The sequence below is a fragment of the Eufriesea mexicana genome, unplaced genomic scaffold (assembly GCF_001483705.2).
Source record: "Eufriesea mexicana isolate 0111107269 unplaced genomic scaffold, ASM148370v2 scaffold89, whole genome shotgun sequence".
NCBI lineage: Eukaryota > Metazoa > Arthropoda > Insecta > Hymenoptera > Apidae > Eufriesea > Eufriesea mexicana.
The window spans coordinates 521278-542554 of NW_016908256.1; the positions used below are offsets into that span (position 1 = coordinate 521278).

Sequence of the window (21277 nt, forward strand, 5' to 3'; positions counted from 1 at the left end):
TATATATTTCAACCCTTATGGATACAATTTTTGCGTTCATGTTGATTCGAGAAAAGACACGAGACTGTTAGTGGTGGATGAAATATCAATAACGATAAGAACGATTCTTTATTTAATTACAAAGATGATCAAACACGAATATTAAGTAAAATCTAATTAATTTCTCGCAATCAAATGCTCATACCTATTTTCACTATTACGACTCAATTGCAACTGATCTATGCCCAATCTCTCTGGTTTGTTCTTTTTACTTTTATACGTTACATGACATGCACAATTCACATAACAACTGGATCATTACACGCATACTCATTTATCACGATAACCTGAATCCATTAGATACTGGCATCCCATGCATACTTGTCCCACTCATCCCTTTCTTACAGACATCGCTTCTTTATTATATCAACACGTATATATTCAAAATCTATGTTAACCATTACCACATTTTATTCCATAATTTTCCCTATTTCGTAAATTATATTCGTAGAAGAATTCTAAATTTATATTTACAGTCAGTCATGAAAATATTCAGCCAGGTATATCACAAATTCTTACCAATCGAGTCTTTTATTTTTATTCGATAATCTTTCCTGTTTTTTCCATTATATTCGTTGAAGAATTCTAAATTTATATTTACTATATTTACATTTATACTATATATATATTTACTTACTTATTATTATATATTACTTACAGTCAGTCATGAAAATATTCAGTTAGGTATATCACAAATTTTTACCAATCGAATGTTTTATTTTTATTCAAAAATCTATATTAACCATTACCATAACATATTCGTGGAATTTTTATTTTATAGTTATTCCTTTCTGGAAACGCGAAATATTTTAGATAGAAAAATGTGCGTGTATCAGAACGGATTTTAGTTAAAATTTTAGGTACACGTGGAATACTTTTTTTGATCGGAAAACAATTTTTGTTGTGGCCACTGTGTGCTATTTGGAATCGAAAATATTTCGTAAATTAACGCGTAACGAAAATGCTGATTTTTAGCCACTCTCGATACTCTTGAAACAATTTTGCCTACAGCGTATCGAGTATACGTCGAGTTTGAATTTGCCATTTAAATTTTCTAGTAAACGCTTTAGTAATTTGTAGAAATTAGAAATATACTGTTTGCTTGAAAAATACCGGCACGGCGACTAATTGAAGAAATGCATGTTCAGCGTGGATTGGTAATCTTTGGAAAATCAATTGTAACGTATCTGATATTTATTGTACATATAGCAATATGAATATTTTTCATTGACCAAATTTGATATTAAGCTAAAAATATTAAAATTGGGTTATTTCTGTTATGAAATACCGAATTATTTTACTGAGCTTTTTCTTAAAAATGATTCGGATGTAAAAATAAAACACTCTTTTCCTAAATTAAAAGAAGACACGAGACTCGAAAATGTGAATTTTTCTTCCAAAGAATTTTCAAAGATTCTTACGAAGAAAAGAATTAAAGAACTGGTACTTTTCCTACAATTTTATATATACTTTCCCAAAACCATAAATTTCTCTTATACCAACATAACATTCTCTTCTCACGAGAAAAGGAAAACAAAATAAGAAAAGAGAATATGATATCTAAAGCTGACACGATATCTTTTTCAACAATTTTTGTTGTGCTTCCTGATAACAAAAATAATATCAAAATTTGACAACGTGAACGAAAACATAAACCACCCCCTCGATTCCAAATGAAAGGAAACGAGAAAAGAAAAGAAAAGTCGGTATCCAAAATTAACACAATATCTTTTTGAACAATTCCCATCGTGTTTGATCGTAACAAAAGTAATATCAAAATTTAACAACGTGAACAATAATATAAACCACCTTCTCGATACCAACTGAAAAGGAAAAGGGAGAAAGAAAAGAGAACTCGGTATCTGAAACTGACACGATATCTTTTTGAACAATTTTTGTCGCGTTTGCTCATAACAAAAATAATATCAAAATTCTACTACATGAACGATAATATAAACCACTCCCTCGATTAAAAATATTGCGTTTGCTCGTAACAAAAATAATATCAAAATTCGACAACGTGTACAATAACATCAACCACCCCTTCGATTCCAAACGAAGAAAAAGGGAAAAGGAAAAGAGAACTCGGTCTCTATACCTGAAACGATATCTATTTGAAAAATTTTTGTCACATTTGCTGATAACAAAATATAAAAATTTGACAATGTAAACGATAACAAAAACCACCCCCTCGATACCAAATAGAAGAAAAGGGAATAAGAAAGACAACTTGGTATCTAAAATTAACACGATATCTGTTTGAGCAATTCCTATCGTGTTTGCTTGTAACAAAAGTAATATCAAAATTTAACAACGTGAGCAATAACATCAACCACCCCTTCGATTCCAAACGAAGGAAAAGGGAAAAGGAAAAGAGAACTCGGTCTCTATACCTGAAACGATATCTATTTGAAAAATTTTTGTCACGTTTGCTAACAAAATATAGAAATTTGATAATGTAAACGATAACAAAAACCACCCTCTCGATTCCAAATGAAGGGAAACGAAAAAAGAAAAGACAACTCGGTATCTAAAATTAACACGATATCTGTTTGAGCAATTCCTATCGTGTTTGCTTGTAACAAAAGTAATATCAAAATTTAACAACGTGAGTAATAACATAAACCACCCCCTCGATACCAACTGAAAAGAAAGAGGGAAAAAGAAAAAGAGAACTCGGTCTCTATACCTGATACAATATCTATTTGAAAAATTTTTGTCACATTTGCTGACAACAAAATATAAAAATTTGACAATGTAAACGATAACAAAAACCACCCCCTCGATACCAAATAGAAGAAAAGTGAATAAGAAAGACAACTCGGTATCTACAACTGACACGATATCTTTCTAAACAATTTTTGTTTCATTTGCTAATAACAAAGATAATATTAAAATTGAACAATGTTAATTAAACAATGTAATCTAACAAAATCTACCTCCTCGATTCGAAACGAAGGAAAGAGGAAAGAGAACGCGGTATCTAAAGCGAGGATTCCCTTTATACGAGTATTAACTCGCAAGTATGCGTGAAATTCGTTAACCATCGGCGACCATAACTGGCGGCAGGACGGGGACACCCGCGGCGCGGCGAGGCGCCATCGAGCGGGGCTGACGAGCGGATCGCGTGGTCTCGCGGAAGGCCTCGGGACGGCGCGCGCACTCGCGCGTGCGAGCCTCGTGAATGCCGATTCCGCGAGCAGGAAGAGTGGCGTGCGCGAACTTTTTTAGTGCGCGCGTAATCTAATTGCGTAGCTGGCCGGCGAACTGTTTAACATTAAACCGATTGCACGATTTAGTCACAGTGTCGGGACACGCGTGCGTGCGCCGTTCTAAACGGATTGACCCGAAGAAAACCTCTGAAATGACATAAATAACAGAGGCATGCACACGGTGTCCGCTTACGTAACGCGCGCAGGGGTGGCTGCCGACACGCGGATAACGCTGCACGAAGAAACGCTTTTAATCGCGACCACCGCGCCTGACCCGAGCTGTTCCGGCCGAAATTCAATTCCAACAGAGACGAACGGCAGTTGGGGGTTGCGATTCAGTTGCGTGAGTCCTCTCGCGTTTAGTTTTGTCGATTTTCTCGCTCGTGAGTCGGTTTTTAACGAGGCTTCGTCTAAAGCTGCCTTTGGGGCAAGACGTTGGGTTCTAGGTGCCGGATGATAGGGTTTTGAGGATTTATTTGTTGAAATCAATGATGTGATACAAGCTTAAGGGAGATAATGATGTAGATATATGAAAAATCGAAATTTTTCTTATTTTGCTGCAGTCTATAGTACTTTCCTAAATATTTGATCCAGTGGTGCCTTTTTGGGCAAAGACATTGGGTATTAGGTGCCGGATGATAGGGTTTTTGGAATTTGTTTGCATTGGAATCAATGATGTGATGCAAGCTTAAGGGGGATTCTAATGTAGGCATGAAAGAAATCGATATTTTTCTTATTGTTTTAATCTATAGCACAACTTTCCTAGATACTTGGTCCAGAGGTGCATTTTTGGGCAATGATATTGGGTATTAGGTGCCGGATGATAGGGTTTTTGGAATTAACGATGTGATACAAGCTTAATGGGGATCCTAATGTAGACATAAACGAAATCGATATTTTTCTTATTTTGCTTTAAGCAATAGTAAAACGTTCCTAGATACTTGTTCCAGGAGTGTCTTTTTGGGCAAAGACATTGCATATTAGGTGCCGGATAATAGGGGTTTTGAAATTTATTTGTGTCAGAATCAACGATGTAATATAAGCTTAAGGGGCATCCTAATGTAGACATAAAAGAAATTGATATTTTTCTTATTGCTTTAATCTATAGTACAGCTTTCCTAGATACTTGATCCAAGGGTACCTTTTTGGCAAAGACATTGGGTATTAGGTGCCGGATGATAGGGTTTTGGGGATTTATTTATGTTGAAATCAATGATGTGATACAAGCTTAAAGGGGATTCTAGTGTAGATATTTTTTAAATTACTTTAATGTATAGTACAACATTCTTAATTACTTGGCCCAGGTGTGCCTTTTTGGGCAAAGACATTGAGTATTAGGTGCCAGATGATAGGGTTCTTGAAATTTGTTTGCATTGGAATTAACGATGTGATACAAGCTTAAGGGGGATCCTAATGTAGACAGACAAAGAATCGATATTTTTCTCATTTTGTTTTAATCTATAGCGTAACATTCCTAGAGGCTTGGTCTAGGGCTGCCTTTTTGGAAGAAGACCTTAGGTATTAGGTGACGGCTAATAGAGTTTTCTTTAATTCTTTGCATTGGAATCAGTGACATCATTCAGTATGACATTCCTAAAATGTATTTCCCAATTTTCATTGTAATCCTTGAAATATTAAGAACCACAATATATATTTATCGAGTACAAGTGTGCAATCCTATATTCGCGTTCTCGCGCACTTTAAACTTAGAGTGATGACATTCGCATAATTGACTCGTAACACTAGGAGTGATATACGTCCGATTGACTCCGCATCACTGCAATAATAGAGACTTTAAATCAAATTAGCTCCCTATCAATAGTTTCGATCTGGATACTCTGACAGTGTCGCTTTTAGATGGAATCACTAGGTATTTTAACACCCGATAAAAATATTCTCTTCTCTCGATGAATTATGCTATTTATGCTCTCAAAATCCGCAATTTTATAGTCTTGCCTTGGAACTATCAAGAAATTTCGTAAGCACAAAGGTCGCATGTACAAAATCTATCATAATTCGTTTGTCCTGAGATTTTTCTGCAAATACAAATTCCTGATCATAGTATCCTATGTTTGAGACAAGGGCCTGATAGCTTGCACCACTGACAGTATCATTGAGTCCACCATCAGGCTCAGGACGCAACGTACCCTTTCTACGCACTATTCTATCTCACAAATAACCATATTCGACCCTTGCACTTCAATTTTGATAAAATTCGAAGAGAGGTACTTCTCAAAAAAATATTCGACACGTATTTCCTTTTATCTGCTACTTTTCATAACCAAATGGGGGTAAATATTGTCAGAGGACTTCGATTTCAACAGCCTCCACGCGTTCCTCCACCTCCGCAAGATGGAGTCGTAAACCGAACGCGCAAAGGGAAGCAGAGGTCAGCTGGACTCGCTGCGGCACGCTTAATTTGCGAGCAACGTTGCTCTTATTCTTCTTCTGATTAAAGGGTACGAGTTTCTGCACCCCTGGCTGCCGCTTCTTTGTGGCGTCGCGCTGTCTTTTGAGCGAATTCGCGGGAAACGAGGTTTGCGTCGCGGACCGTGGTCTTGAAATAGTAATTTAGATAGCGTTGACGAGGTTAAGACGTGTGGAAGAAATTAGAGAATAAGGCGGGTGAAGGAATAAAAGGAAAATTAGGGAACGAGGGAAATTTAGAGTCACTGTGGGAATTAAGGAACGAAAGAAATTTATCAACGTAGGGAAAATTGGGGAACTGGTTGAAATTGTGTCAGAGAAAATACGCGTGAAATTGTTTAATATCTTCTGCATTTTACGATGATGTTAAATTATTTATTTCCTCCATTCTTTGAAAATCTTTTTGTTTTCGCGTAAGAGAGAGTCTTTTTAAATTCCTCTAAATTTGTTTGAATTTTTGGATAATATTTTGGAGTGCATGTATGTATAAAATTGTGTAATTGTATTGGGTAATTATAATTAAGGAGACAGTTCGTAATTTTATTATCGAGAAGTCGGCAGCCCCGTGTTGAGAAAACAGCCTAACTCGACGATAGTATGGTTGCCACCAACAGGGTGCTGTGTTTCTCTAAAACCATCGATAACCTCCAAATTTATTTAGAAAATTTAAAATTCAGGTGAAACGAATTTTCTTTAAATACTATTTATTCGATCAAATAATTAAATTAAACAATTGGTCACAAACAAAAATAAATTTAAAGAAGAAATTCTATTCTCTTAGGATAAAAATGAAATATAACACGATATTTAATACTCATCAAATACCCCAAAACACTATCACTATCCCATATCGATCAATAATTTCCATGTAATTTGAAATTAGATGAAAACCTAATAAAATACCTAAAAATTCTTTCATCATATGAGATTAATACCTCAAACTAAGTGACTCTTATTAAATAAAAAATTAATTTGACACTAGAACTATTAATCTAGTCAAAATGTGTGGTCCCAAAGTTTTCCTTTTCGTAATTATTAAAAACATATACCTGCTTTTAAAAAAATCAATATCGACTTATATTGAAATAAAACTATAATTAATATATTCGCTTATTTTCATTGTACCACTGAAATTACTATTACCTATGCCCCCTGTGTTTAGATACTCATTAAAAATCGGTAATTCTAGCATTGAAACAAATTCTGTCTTCCTGTAACAGAAATCCTGTAACAGTGAATATCTATTAGATACATTTAATCGTGCTCATTGTAAATAATATGACAAATTAAATGACTCATTAAATAAAAAATTATCTTGACACTAGAACTACCAATCTAATTAAAATATCTGATCCCAAAGTTTTCCTTTTTGTTATTATCAAAAATAAATTCCTGTTTTAAAATAAAATCGATATTCGACTCATATTGAGATACTACTTATAATTAACACATTTTAAATGATCAAAAAATCGGTTATTCTAGTATCAAAGAAAAATTCTGCCTTCTCATAACAAGAATACAGTATCATTCAACAATGGATATCCATTAGATACACCTAATCACTCCTCGATATTGTAGGATGGCGAATACTGGTCTTGAGACACCGAAAATTGTCGAAAGCACAAGAACACAATAACGCAAACTCGAAACTCGTAAACTGATTTAACTTAGGAAAAGAACACCAAGATAACGAAACGAAAACACACAAAGACGCACTCTTTTAATCCTTTGCACTCGAGAGGCGCCTCTCGAATTTATTATCAAATTTACAATTACCCAACGATGCATGAAATATTAAAGTAAAATAATTCTACGTCTTAATTTGCATACGATTTCTTATTTGCCGCTTTAAAAATATCGTCGACTTTATGGTAGAAAGTCTTCGAGTTACTATTTTCCTGTAACGAAAAAATCGTCGAGTGCAAAGGGTTAGAACTGTCTTTCCATCACCAAGCGACTCACGCCTGTGTTGGTCACAACCGATTTCTAAGGACTCTGTTTTGGTTGTCAAGGACCACGCTTTTATGCTTTCCTTAACCCCTTGGCTACTATGAGCGCCTATGGGCGCTTAGAAATTTTGCATTTGTGACACGGAAGGCGCCTATGGGCGCTTAGAAATTTTGCGTTTGTGATACATAGTGCGTCTATAGGCGCTTAGAAATTTTGCGTTTGTGACACGCAAGGCACCTATGGCCTCTCGGCGTAGTTTGGCTTTCTGACACGGAGGGCGCTTGTTTTCACAAAAATGGCGCACATCGTAACTCAATTCCTGCCGTATAGTACGGCCGCTGCGTATCAAAATCTGCCGTAATCAAGGGGTTAACCTACGCTTCACCTGCCATAGAGGAATCACGCAACTTAATTTTGTTATATAGAATAACTTTTCCATTTGCTTCTAGAAAATATCGATCGGTTTATAATTTCTTTTATTGGCAACAGCCGACTCGCAACTACCTTGTGAAAATGGTATCCAACGATATTAACCAATGATTCCACGATCATCGCGGAACCCGTAAAAATTCTCAACGAAAATTCCTCGCGATCGTTTCCTACAGATATAATCGCAGGGAATACATCGTTGCGAACTTCTTAATCGCATATTTATACACCTCGTTGTAGTCGGCGAAGTTAAACCGCGCCGCTCTTGACACCGTATTGAGCCGCGTATGCGAGTTTGCCCTAAACGGTGTACAGCCGAACGCGTATAAATACGACGAAGGCTGCCATTACGAGGCAGTTGTGACTCAAAGTTGGCAACTTTTTTACAGATACGCTACCTACCGTAGCTAAGTACGCTCGACAAAGCTAACCTCCGATAACGAACTTCGCCAGCGTGTAAATAAACGCTATGCCGTGTCAAGAGTCCGAGTTTGAAGTTCGGATCTATATCAAAAGTGTACTTCCTCATTTTCTCCTGCTCTCTGTGCAAAAAAATCGCACGTGTGCAGCCTCGTTTGAATTTATAATTGCCCTCGAGGCAGCCATCTTTACAACTTCGCGAGGCAGTTCGAAGTACAGTCTCTCCGATTCGAGCGTGTTTCGCATAATTCATTGAAAAATTGATTTATTCCGGCTTTCAAATGCGTAGATGTATTCTCTGTACTTCAGTTATATCGATAACATAGTAGTTAGCAACATGTATAACCGATTGACATGTCCTAGCCGTATTTTTCACCAAGTTGGTGACACATTCTTGCATATTCTTGTGACAGGGGCCTCCCGATGATTCCAATTTGTCATATCAACTGCTTTGTCATGATCACCTGTCTTGTACGAAGTCCTCTGCGTCTGATATGCCCAAAAAATTGTCTATGGAATTGGTATCTGGCGACTGTTATGGCTGTCATGGCGCTTCAGCTAATTGATGCCAAATGTTTTCCAGGCAATATAGCGTCCGCTCTGATGTTTTTGATCGTTGTCTTTCTGTAGAATCCAGTTTTCGTTTTCTGTCATGAGCTAACATTTGGCGGATGACTATAACGAATTTTTATATATTTTTAATATCTTTTTCCGGGTCTAAATTGACCGTGAATAGGTATAAAATGTCTTTTTCTTGGAAACTTTCGGTTATCAGCCTATGATCCGATAGATTAATGACTGTTTTTGTTGTTTCATGCCTTATTACCTATTTTTTGACGAATGTTTTTGAGTCGTATATATATTTGGCAATGACAGCGTGTGACATTTTCAGTCCTTTTTGGGTAATCACTTTATATAAGAGGATAATAATTCAAAACTCGTGATGCCTTTTCAAACGATGCTCACAGACTATGTCGTTCTCAGTCAGAAACTCGGAGAAAGCTGAATGTATTTCTCCGAAGTATTGAGAGGAAAGCTGTCCTCTGTCAAATGACAGAAGAATTAAGAGTATAGCCATTGACTAAGTGGGTGTAAAGCCGAGCACTTTACTGTCGGGCGGGCTGTAACTCGATAAATAACCAGTTGCAACTCGATTCGAAGCGGGAATTCGACGTTCAGGTAATTTGGATTTAAAGACAGGTGCGGGTGAAAATGTTGCCGAAATATCTTCATTACCCATGCATTACCGTCGACCATCGCGAACTTCCTAATTACGGGCAAATTACGCGAAACTCGCCCTAAATTCGTCCGTATTCATCATAATTAATCCGGAACAACATATTAGCCAGGTATACAAGGGGTAAAAATAATTAACGAACTACCCCTAAGCGCACTCGCTTCGAATAAAATTCGAAAATGGCGTTCTCTCACTTCGATTCGTGCGTAGTGTTCGATAAACGTTCGAAAATTAAGGTAATTTCTCGATTATTTTATGGCTCGGACTATTTTCCCTCATTTTCGATGATTTATTTTATATTCTATATATTGTTATTTTCTTGATTTTCACGATTTTTCATCTTCTCTCACTTCGATTTGCATGAAATAATCGATCAACCTTCGAAAATTAGGGTTGTTTTCCGATTAATTTTTGCCGCGGACTATTTTCCCTCTTTTTCGATGATTTACAATATATATAATATATTTTCATGATTTTTCATCTTCTCTCATTTCAGTTCGCGTGAAATGTCCTATAAACATTCGAAAATTAGAGTTATTTCCCGATTGTTATATAATTTGAATTATTTTCTTTCAATAATTATTCTTTATTTCTTATTTCCGATTCTTTACTATTTTTCATACATATCGTCTATACAAAGCTAACCTCCTGCATCTAAAACTTGTCGTTTATGAAAATAACAATACTTTTAACACTAATTATAAAGGAAATCATGTATAAATTATCGTACCGAACTGTTTCATTCAAATATTGTATAAATTGTTACGTTATTTTGAACTTGATATTTACAACTTTGCCATTAGAGTGCAAGGGGTTAAATAATCGCAAGATCGACTTGATATCTCGACTGCCATACTACGAAACAAAATATTTTTATTATTTAAAATATCATTCTCGATATATCTTTATTTAAACAGTTTCTATAATTTCCTAAAATCTTCCATTCTCAAGGGGTTAAAATACCACGCGATTAACTTACTACAATAGATCAAATACCTCCAATTTTCCTCTCACAAAATAATTTTTGCACATCCTCGTTATCCTAATTAATATTCTTTTATTTCAAGAATTTTTATTTTTATTAGTCGATAAACTCACACTCATCCTAATTTTCTTCCTAATTTGAAATAAAAAGACGATTAATTCGTCAAATCGGGTGCCACGAATATCGCGATAAAAATTCATTTCCAGGTAATATTTTATTTAACAAATTTCTCTCTGCTGATACTCGTAATACCGCGAAGGGTTAAATAATCACGCGATTAACTTACTCCAATAGATAGAAAGCCTTCAATTTTCCCTCCAAAAATAATTTCTATACATCCTCGTTATCCTAATTAATATTCTTTTCTTTCGAGAATTTTTATTATTCGATAAACTCTCACTTTTCCTAATTTTCTTCCTAATTTGAAATAAAAAGACGATTAATTCGTCAAATCGAGTGCCACGAATATCGCGATAAAAATTCATTTCCAGGTAATATTTTATTTAACAAATTTCTCTCTGCTGATACTCGTAACACCGCGAAGGGTTAAATAATCACACGGTTATCCAACGATGACGTTGCACCGCATTCATCGTAACTTCGAAGGTTTCCGGTGGTACGAGCGTTATAGCCTGAAAATGATCAATGTAATTACTGAGCGTCGGTATATTTAGACGGACAATAACCACGATGGTGAAAACGCAGGTCGCGTTACCTGAGAAGCGTGGACGATGGCCCGGGAGGGTATAGAGACATTTCGCTCGATGAAATGATATTTTTCTTTCTGGTCCTCGGGTGTAGCGCAGATACCGTGACCAAATTAGCGACGTCATCGTTTCTTTTCTACCTCAATGACACTCGGCACGCGTGTAAGCATTCCTGGCGGATTTCACGCGGGTAAAGTTTGCGAAGTAGCCGGCGGGCAAATTTAGCCGCAAGCTCTAATTAAAACGCGGCGAAGTTTCCGGAGCACGCGAAGAATATTCGCTGCCGGTTTTTCACGCGACTACGGGACGATCACGATTTTCGCCCCCCGTTGAAACTCCGTTGAATCGCGTTCTATAGGAGATTTTTCTCCAACGGCTCGTTGGATCGTGCTACTTTCTAATCAGATTTCAAGAATGGCAACTTCTCCCCGATATTTAGGATTAATTTTTATTCTGGAAATGGAGTTGAGGAGGATCTGTAAAAGTTGATGAAAACGTTGAAGATAGGTTGAATAAGGTTTCATGTATGAGATTTCACATGCAAGTCTCATTGGATCGCGAGTTTTTCTAATCAAAGATCATAAATGGCAATTTCTCGCCGATATTTAGAATTAATTTTTATTCTAGAAATGGAGTGAAGAAGGATCGGTAAATGTTGATGAAGATATCGAAGATGTATCGAATAGAGTTACAAGTGTTAGATTTTTCACACAAGTATCGTTGGATCGTGATTTTTTCTAATCAGAGATCAAAAATGGCAACTTCTCCCCGATATTTAGGATTAATTTTTATTCTGGAAATGGAGTTGAGAAGGATCGGTAAAAGTTGATGAAAACGTTGAAGATGCGTTAAATAGAGTTACATATATGTGATTTCTCACGCAAGTGTCGTTGGATCACAATTCTTTCTAATCAGAGATAAAAAATAGCAACTTCTCGCTGATATTTAATATTAATTTTTATTCTAGAAATGGAGTTAAGGAGGATCAGTAAAAGTTGATGAAAACGTTGAGGATGGGTTGAATAGGGTTTCACGTATGAGATTTCTCATGCAAATATCATTGGATTGTGAATTTTTCTAATCAAAGAATAAACATGGCAACTTCTCATCGATATTTAGGGATAATTTTTACTTTGGAAGTGAAATTATGAATGATGAATAAAAGTTGATGGAAGCGTTGAAGATATGTTGAATAGAGCTTTACGTAAGAGATTCCTCACTCAAATATCGTTGAATTGTGACTTTTTCTAATCAGATAATAAAAATGGCAACTTCTCTCCAATATTTAAGATTAATTTTTATTCCGGAAATGGAGTTAAAAAAGATAAGTAAAAGTTGATGAAAACGTTGAAAATGGGTTGAATAAAGTTACACGTGTGTAATTTCTCGCTTAAGTTTTGTCAGGTCGTGAATTTTTCTAATCAAAGATCAAAAATGGTAACTTTTCTAAATCGCTGCATTAAATCCAATCTAATTTTCCAATCTAAATTTTATTTTCAAAATGGAATTAAGCAGAGTCGGTAAAAGTTGATGAAAACGTTGAAAGTCTGTTAAATAGCGTTACATACATGAGATTTCCCACGCAAGCCTCGTTGGCTCGTAATTTTTCCTAATCAATGATCAAAAATGGTAACTCTTCGTCAATATTTTAATCGCTGTTCCAGTCACTTCCCAATTTAATATTTATTTTAGAAACGGAGTTAACGATCGGTAACAGTTGATGTAAACGTTGAAAGTGGACTGAATAGAGTTATATGATCGTTTTTACGTAATTCTCGACGGATCGTGATTTTGTTTAACCAAACATCGCGGAAGAAATGGTAACTTCTTGTCGATATTTAAGTCGCTGCCCGAACCACTTCCTGGATTAATTTTTATTTCAAAAATACAATCGAGAATCGATCGAATTTGACAAAAACGTTGAAACTGCATTGGATAGAGTTACATATATGATATTTCCCACGCAAGTCTCGTTGGATCGCGATTTTTCCTGATCGAAGGTCGTGGGAAAATGGTAACATTTGGTCGATGTTCGATTCGTGATTCGAGTGATTAATTTGAGTCTTTTCGGGACACATAATTACAGATTAAATGGAGTTATATGAGAACCATTGCGTTAATATTTGTAATCGAGGGTTCAGGGAAAAATGGTAACTTTTAATTAAACTGCAGCTTTAATTAACTCGTCATCCGACTCATTTTCCAATTTAAGTTTCACTTTAGGAATGCACGTAGGAATTGATCAAAATTAATCCAAATGTTAAAATCGTTTTAAACGAGATTACCCGATCTCTTATAAAATCGTGTAGACAAAATGGCGCCTTTCAATGAATATCATTATATTATTCATTAATTTATTCATTACCTGTATTAATTTTCAGTTCAATTTTTGTTTCAAAAATTTATTTAAGGATTAACAAAAATGGAAGATCGATAAATGTATTGCATCGATTCCTGCGTGTGTTTAATTGTTGAATCTAAACTGTTGGCAATCTCGATAACCAATTTACTCGTTTACCCAGAAAAATAATTAAACTATCTATGAATATATCACGCAATATCTGTGAATGATGCAGTTATTGAAATTTTCTATTCTAAAACTCTAAATACTCTATTTTATATTCCACGATAGAATACTGAAATAATTACTATAGTTCCTATAGTTATTTTCCTAAAATTTATAAAATCCAGTACTCTCTCTTATTATTAAATATTTTTAATACTCGACTCCGATATAAGTATAATATTTATTATACTTCGCTCTGTTGCATGAAACCTTTAAAATGCCAAAAATATTCGCGAAGTATTAAAAACACGTGATCTTAATATTCCGGATTAATTTTAATTATTGTCATTAATTTACAATGTCATTAATCTACCAAGCACATTCGTTGGATATGCACCTAGTGTCAAACTAGTGTTGAGGAAATAACGTAATGACACGTGGGTAATACGGATAAATATGCTTCGATCGTGTGATACAAAATTACGAAATAATTGATACGAAATGGCGTCACCGCTCAAAGATTCATACCTCGTTAACCCTTACGCGGGGTGGGTACTCGAAAAGTGCATAGGTTGTGCGGAAACGTGTGTGCATACACTAACTTGAAAAAATTATTGCTTAGAATCGCTGAAATCAATTTATTGAAAAATATGCACCCCTTTTTCTCCTTCTTCCTCAATTTTATTTGTACCTATCTATTATTAGAGATTACTAATTTTATTATTGCCATTTGTTATTAAATATTAATTATTTTATATGTGGTGTGTTGAACGTGATATAATATTGACAATCTACTTGGTATAGTTATTATAGTAGTATTTATGGAGGACTATAGTCACTCTGAGACGATCAATTTTGAGTAACTATAATCCTCTATCTGCGCATTATTTTTCAAATAATTATTTTTGACAGTAAATTCGTAGAATATTTTAATTTTATTTGCCTAATCGTCTCTAAATTAGGCGACTAAACTAGGATTCAATGACACAATTTTTATTGCACGAATTCGTTAATAATAAAGTTATAATAATTTTTGCCCTTGGGTATATGTTCAAAAATTATTCTATTCGTATTCGTATGATAAATTTATATCAGTATATTTTATATATCTATATACTCTATATAGCCTATATATTCTACTATATAGTCTCTATATACTCTATATAGTCGCGACGCACAAGGGTTGATTTTTCCCCATTTATTTATTTATTCTAATTCGCTTACAAAAATATTAAATATATGTAATAGACAACGTAATTAAACATGGAAATTATTTATCTGAAATATTTATCTTTAACGTGATCCTTCTAAATTAAATTTATCTTAAATTTATCTATGCATATTGGTAAGAGAAATACAGATCGTTTGACTGTTTAGTACAATTAACTTTTTCCGTGGTTGAACACAGTGGTGCTTGAAAAGGTGTCAACATTTGATTTACAATAATCCCCCGATACGTAAATCCTAACTGGATGTAATTAAAACCTCCGTCATCCAATTAACGAGATATACACCCTCGCCCTCAAAGAATTACTCAGGCATCGAACAACCCTAATCTCACGGCTATTTAGTCGCGTGTTAAGAAATGTCTCGCGAACGCGTGAACAGTGATTCCAATCTTCGACAAATACTGAATTGATCTAATTAAAATTTTTAAACACGACATTTACTTTGCTCTAACGCGAGAGTGTGCACAAAGAATTATCACCCGTGAGGAATTCGTTATTCTACTATGGACTACCCCCGAAATTATAGCGATTTAGTCAAGTATGAAATGATAAATTATTTTGCCTATTTGGTAAATATACTTTTACTATTTAGTAATTTATTATGACGATAAAGGATAAGTTAGATAGGTCTTTGACTGGATTCTTGTGTAGCCCAAACTTGATCTTGCTAACTTAGGTATAGAGTGAGTCACAGAAGTATTTCTACATGTTGTTACGAATACTTCTGTAAGTAGTAATACTTACAGTTGTAGTAGTTATGGATACGCTATATCTTGTAATACTTATAATACTTATGATTCTTGTATACCCTCACGCTGAAAAACACCGTTTGCTACTCTGTCATTGTACTCTCTCAACCTCGCATATTTTACACTGTATTGCCAATTTAGATTTACAGTGAGTCACAGAAGTATTCCTACATGTTGTTACGAATACTTCTGCAAGTATACTTGTAATACTTACAATACTTATAATACTTGTATACCCTCACACTGAAAAACGTAACTACTCGCTCTGATTCTGTCATTCTACTCTCTGAACCTCATATATTTCACATTGTGTTGCCAACTTAGATCTACAGTGAGTCACAGAATTATTCGTACCTATTGTTACGAATACTTCTGTAAGTGTACTTATAATACTTATAATTCTTGTATATCCTCACACTGAAACGTAACTACCCTCTGCCATTCGGTCATAACACCCTCTAAACCTCGTATATTTTGCACTGTATTGCCAACTTAGATCTACAGTGAGTAGGTATACTTATAATACTTATAATTCTTGTATATTCTCACACTGGAAACCATAACTACCCTCTCCTATTCAATCATACCACCCTCTAAACCTCGTATATTTTACACTGTATTGCCAACTTAGATCTACAGTAAGTCACAAAGTATTCTGTAAGTATACTTGTAATACTTATAGTACTTATAATTCTTGTATACCCTCAGACTGAAAAACATAACTACCCTACCTCATATATTTCACATTATGTTGCTAACTTAGATCTGCAGTGAGTCACAGAAGTATTCATATAAACCTATTGTTACGAATACTTCTGTAAGTATACTTATATTTATAATTCTTTTATATTCTCACACCGAAAACCATTACTACCCTCTCCTATTCAGTCATATCACTGTCTCAACCTCGCATATCTTGCACTGTGTTACCAATTTAAATCTTATAGTGAGTCACAGAAGTATTCGTACTTATTGTTATGAATACTTCTGTAAGTATACTTATATTTATAATTCTTTTATATTCTCACACCGAAAACCATTACTACCCTCTCCTATTCAGTCATATCACTGTCTCAACCTCGCATATCTTGCACTGTGTTACCAATTTAGATCTTATAGTGAGTCACAGAAGTATTCGTACTTATTGTTAAGTATACTTGTAATACTTATAGTACTTATAATTCTTGTATACCCTCAGACTGAAAAACGTAACTACCCTCTGCCATTCTATCATACTACTCTCTGAACCTCATATAACTCACACTGCGTTGCTAACTTAGATCCGCAGTGAGTCACAGAATTATTCATATGTACCTATTATTACGAATACTTCTGTAAGTATACTTATAATACCTATAATTCTTGTACATTCTCACACATCCTGTACAATTCCTGTACCTCTGCTCACTTTTCTCATTCCTCTACCGAGCTACAGAAATATCGACAAAGCTTCTTAAAACCCCGTGTTAGATTCAATTTTCGCGTATCCTGCGAAGCGTGGATCGGTGGCCTCTGGTCCCACGGCACCGCGACGCGCGTAAGCGTCGATATATCACGCGAACACGCTCGAGTGTAGCGCGGACTCCGCGTCGCGCATAATTACACGCGTGCGCGTAAGTACGTGTACGGATCCGCGAAGGAAGCTCGGCTCGTTCGAGAGGAATAACGCGAGATAAGCGTTGTATCGTCAGCCGATATCGGTCATGCATCTGCCGAGGACGCGTGTTCCGCGGACGGAATTAAACGACGGCCGCGCGCGAGCTAAGAAACGCGCGCGGCGTTCGAATAAATCGCGACGACGCCTCAGCGACGCCTCTGCGTCCCGCGTTCCTCGCGGACGCTGATTTATGCTGCAGGAAATTGCGATAGCGACGCTCGGCCGAGAGCGGTACACGCGCTTTTCCGCCACGCGGACAGGGAATTCCAATTTAGACGTCCACCGCTTCTTTTTTTCCCGCTCTCCCAAGAGGAAATCGACATTTTTGACATAATTGAAAATTCTCACGGAGGGTGAAAAATAGTATGTTATTAAAATGGTTTAACAATAAGTGGAATATTTAGATGAAGTCCAGGGAGAAATTTTATTTTCTTTCTTCTTGGAAGTGATTTTCTAGAAATGTCAAAATCCTAATATTTTTCGAAGCCCAAAGAAGCTTTGACTAGGAGGGTCTTGGGATTTTCTATCATTTTTGACATAATTGGAAATTCTCACGGAGGGTGAAAAATAGTATGTTATTAAAATGGTTTAACAATAAGTGGAATATTTAGATGAAGTCCAGGGAGAAATTTTATTTTCTTTCTTCTTGGAAGTGATTTTCTAGAAATGTCAAAATCCTAATATTTTTCGAAGCCCAAAGAAGCTTTGACTAGGAGGGTCTTGGGATTTTCTATAATTTTTGACATAATTGGAAATTCTCAAGGAGGATGAAAAATAGTATGTTATTAAAATGGTTTAACAATAAATGGAGTATTTAGATGAAGTTCGGGGAGAAATTTTATTTTCTTTTTTCTTGGAAGTGATTTTCTAAAAATATCAAAATCTTAATATTTTTCGAAGCCCAAAGAAGCTTTGACTAGGAGGGTCTTGGAATTTTCTATAATTTTTGACATAATTGGAAATTCTCAAGGAGAGTGAAAAATAGTACGTTATTAAAATGGTCTAGCAATAAGTGGAATATCTGGATGAAGTCCAGGCAGAAATTTTATTTTTCTTTTTTCTTGGTGATGGGTTTCTTAAAATGTCGAGATCCCGATACTTTTCAAAGTCCGAAGAAGTTTTGACTAGAAGGATCTTGGGATTTTCTATAATTTTGGTCATAATAGAAAATTATGAAGAAAAGCGAAGAATAGTTAGTTCGTAATGAAAATGGCCTCAGTGGTGTTCCTGGATTAAATCCGCGGAGAAATTTAATTTCTACTTTTCTCTTGATGGTGGCTTTCTTGAAATGTCGAGATCCCGATGTTTTCCGAAGCCCAAAGAAGTTTCGAGTGTTAGTATCTTGGGATTTTTTATAATTTTTGTCGCGATTGAAAATTCTCAAGAAAGGCAAAGAATAGTTAGATCGTAATAAAAATGGCCTCGGTGGAATTTCTAGATTAAATCCGCGGAAAAATTTAATCTTTTATTTATTTTTGGTGGTGATTTTCTTAAAATATCGAGATCCCAATATTATTCGAAGCCCAAAGAAGTCTTGACTATGAGGATCTTGGGATTGTCTATAATTTTGGTCGTGATTGAAAATTCTCAAGAGAAGTGAAGAATAGGTCGTAATGAAAATGGCCTCAATGGAGTTTCTTAGTGAAGTTCGTGGAGAAATATTATTTTTCTTTTTTCTTAGTGATGGAATTCTTGAAATATCGAGATCCTGATATTTTTCGAAGTCCAAAAAAGTTTGGAGTAATAAAATCTTGGGATTTTCTATATCTATCTATTGTCATAATTGAAAATTCTCAAGGAGGGTGAAAAATAGTACGTTATTAAAATGGCCTAAGTAGAGTTTCAGGATTAAGTCCAGCAAGAAATTTTATTTTTCTTTCTCCATGGAGGTGGTTTTCTTGAAATGTCGAAATTCCGATATTTTTCGAATAGTAGGAACTTGGGATTTTCTATAATTTTTGTCGTGATTGAAAATTCTCAAGAATAGTAAAGAATAATTCGTAGTGGAAGTGGCCTGAGTGGTGTTTCTGCATTAAATCCGCAGAGAAATTTAATTTTTTATTCTTTCTTAGTGGTGGGTTTTTTAAAATGCCAAGATCCCGATATTTTTCGAAGCCCAAAGAAGTTTCGAGTAGTAGGATCTTGGGATTTTCTATAATTTATGTCGAGGTTAAAAATTCTCAAGAGGCGTGAAGAGTAGGTCGTAATAAAAATGGCCTCAGTGGAATTTCTTGGTGAACTCTGTGAAAATATTTTCTTTTTTCTTTCTCCTTATTGGTGGATCTCTTAAAATGTCAAGATCCCGATGTTTTCCGAAGCTCAAAGAAGTTTCGAGTGTTAGAATCATGAAATTTTCTATAATTTTTGTCGTGATTCGAAGTTCTGAAAATATAGCTAAGAAGGGTATCGAATAGAAAAATTATAATAGCAGTCTACGTTATACATACTCCGTTTAAAAATTTAAAAAACCTCGCGTGTCTACAAAATTTACAGGAATCTTTAGAATGCAACTGTTTCTCTATAAATAAACTCAATTTAATTTTTCCACTTATTCGTTAATAAGAAAATATTTCTCTTACCATATGAAACCAGCACCGCGAATTTCAAAAATTTCACAGACTTCCAAGAATTTATAAATTACGTCCCAAGTAATTCCCGCCAATTAATGCAATCCGATAACCACCACATTCCCCAGAACCTCGAGCTACAGATTTTCCATTAAAATCGAAAAAATTTGAAATACCCGATGCAAATTTGTAAAATCGGTTGCAACTTTAATCGCGAGACGTAGCAACGAAGCCGCTGCTAGAAAATTATGGCTATATTCGCAATGTACTACCAGCGAGTAAAATTGCAACCTTACAATCTCTCGTACGCGTTACACTCCGCAAAGGTTAATGCATTCCGAGCATAGAAAAAGAGCAAGCGAGTAGACGCGAGAAACACGGTATTCGTAGTGAATATTTGAGACTTTAATCTTATTTAAACATTCGAGACGTCTTTCTTTCTTCCATGAGAGTTTACCTCCCGCCGACCGTCATGGGTTACAGCCCGCGTGACACGGAACTCGCGCGGGTACCGTTCGAACCTTCTTCAAATGTCATCCGAGATAAATTAGGCGCGTCGATTTCGTAATTACCCGACTTCCATCGAACGAGAACTTAATATCCCCTTCCTTCATTCCCATCAATCCGTAATAAACAAAGGAAAAATAAATTCCGCGCTATTTCCCGCCAAAAATACCATCGCGGTGTCATTCGACATGGCAGAGCAATTTTTAACCTAACAGGAACTTAGTATCCCTTCCCCTATTCTAATTAATCCGTAATAAACAAAGGAACAATTAATTCCGCGCTATTCCCTATCGAAAATACCACCACGATGTCATTCGACATGGCAGAGCAATTTTTAACCTAACAGGAACTTAGTATCCCTTCCCCTATTCTAATTAATCTGTAATAAACAAAGGAATAATTAATTCCGCACTATTCCCTATCGAAAATACCAGCACGGTGTCATTCAACCTCGCGGAGCAATGTTTAATCTAATTTTGAATCTAATTTTTAACCTAACCCCGCGCAAATATTATCGCACGAGCATATATAAGACACGATGTTGATCGACAAAAAGACGTGCCAAGTGTTAAAGCCAATCCCGGCTGCACCGATCGCCCAGTTCCGTTCCCAGATACTTGCGGTACCCCGGCGAGACATGTCTCTCTCCGGCGAAC

At 35.5% G+C, this 21277-nt stretch overlaps 1 protein-coding gene across 1 annotated transcript in view; it reads left to right on the forward strand.

Moving 5' to 3' along the window:
- Positions 1–21277, forward strand: part of LOC108554871 (protein bric-a-brac 1) — a 169358-nt gene that overhangs the window by 54620 nt on the left and 93461 nt on the right. The gene's annotated exons all lie outside the window — the stretch shown is intronic.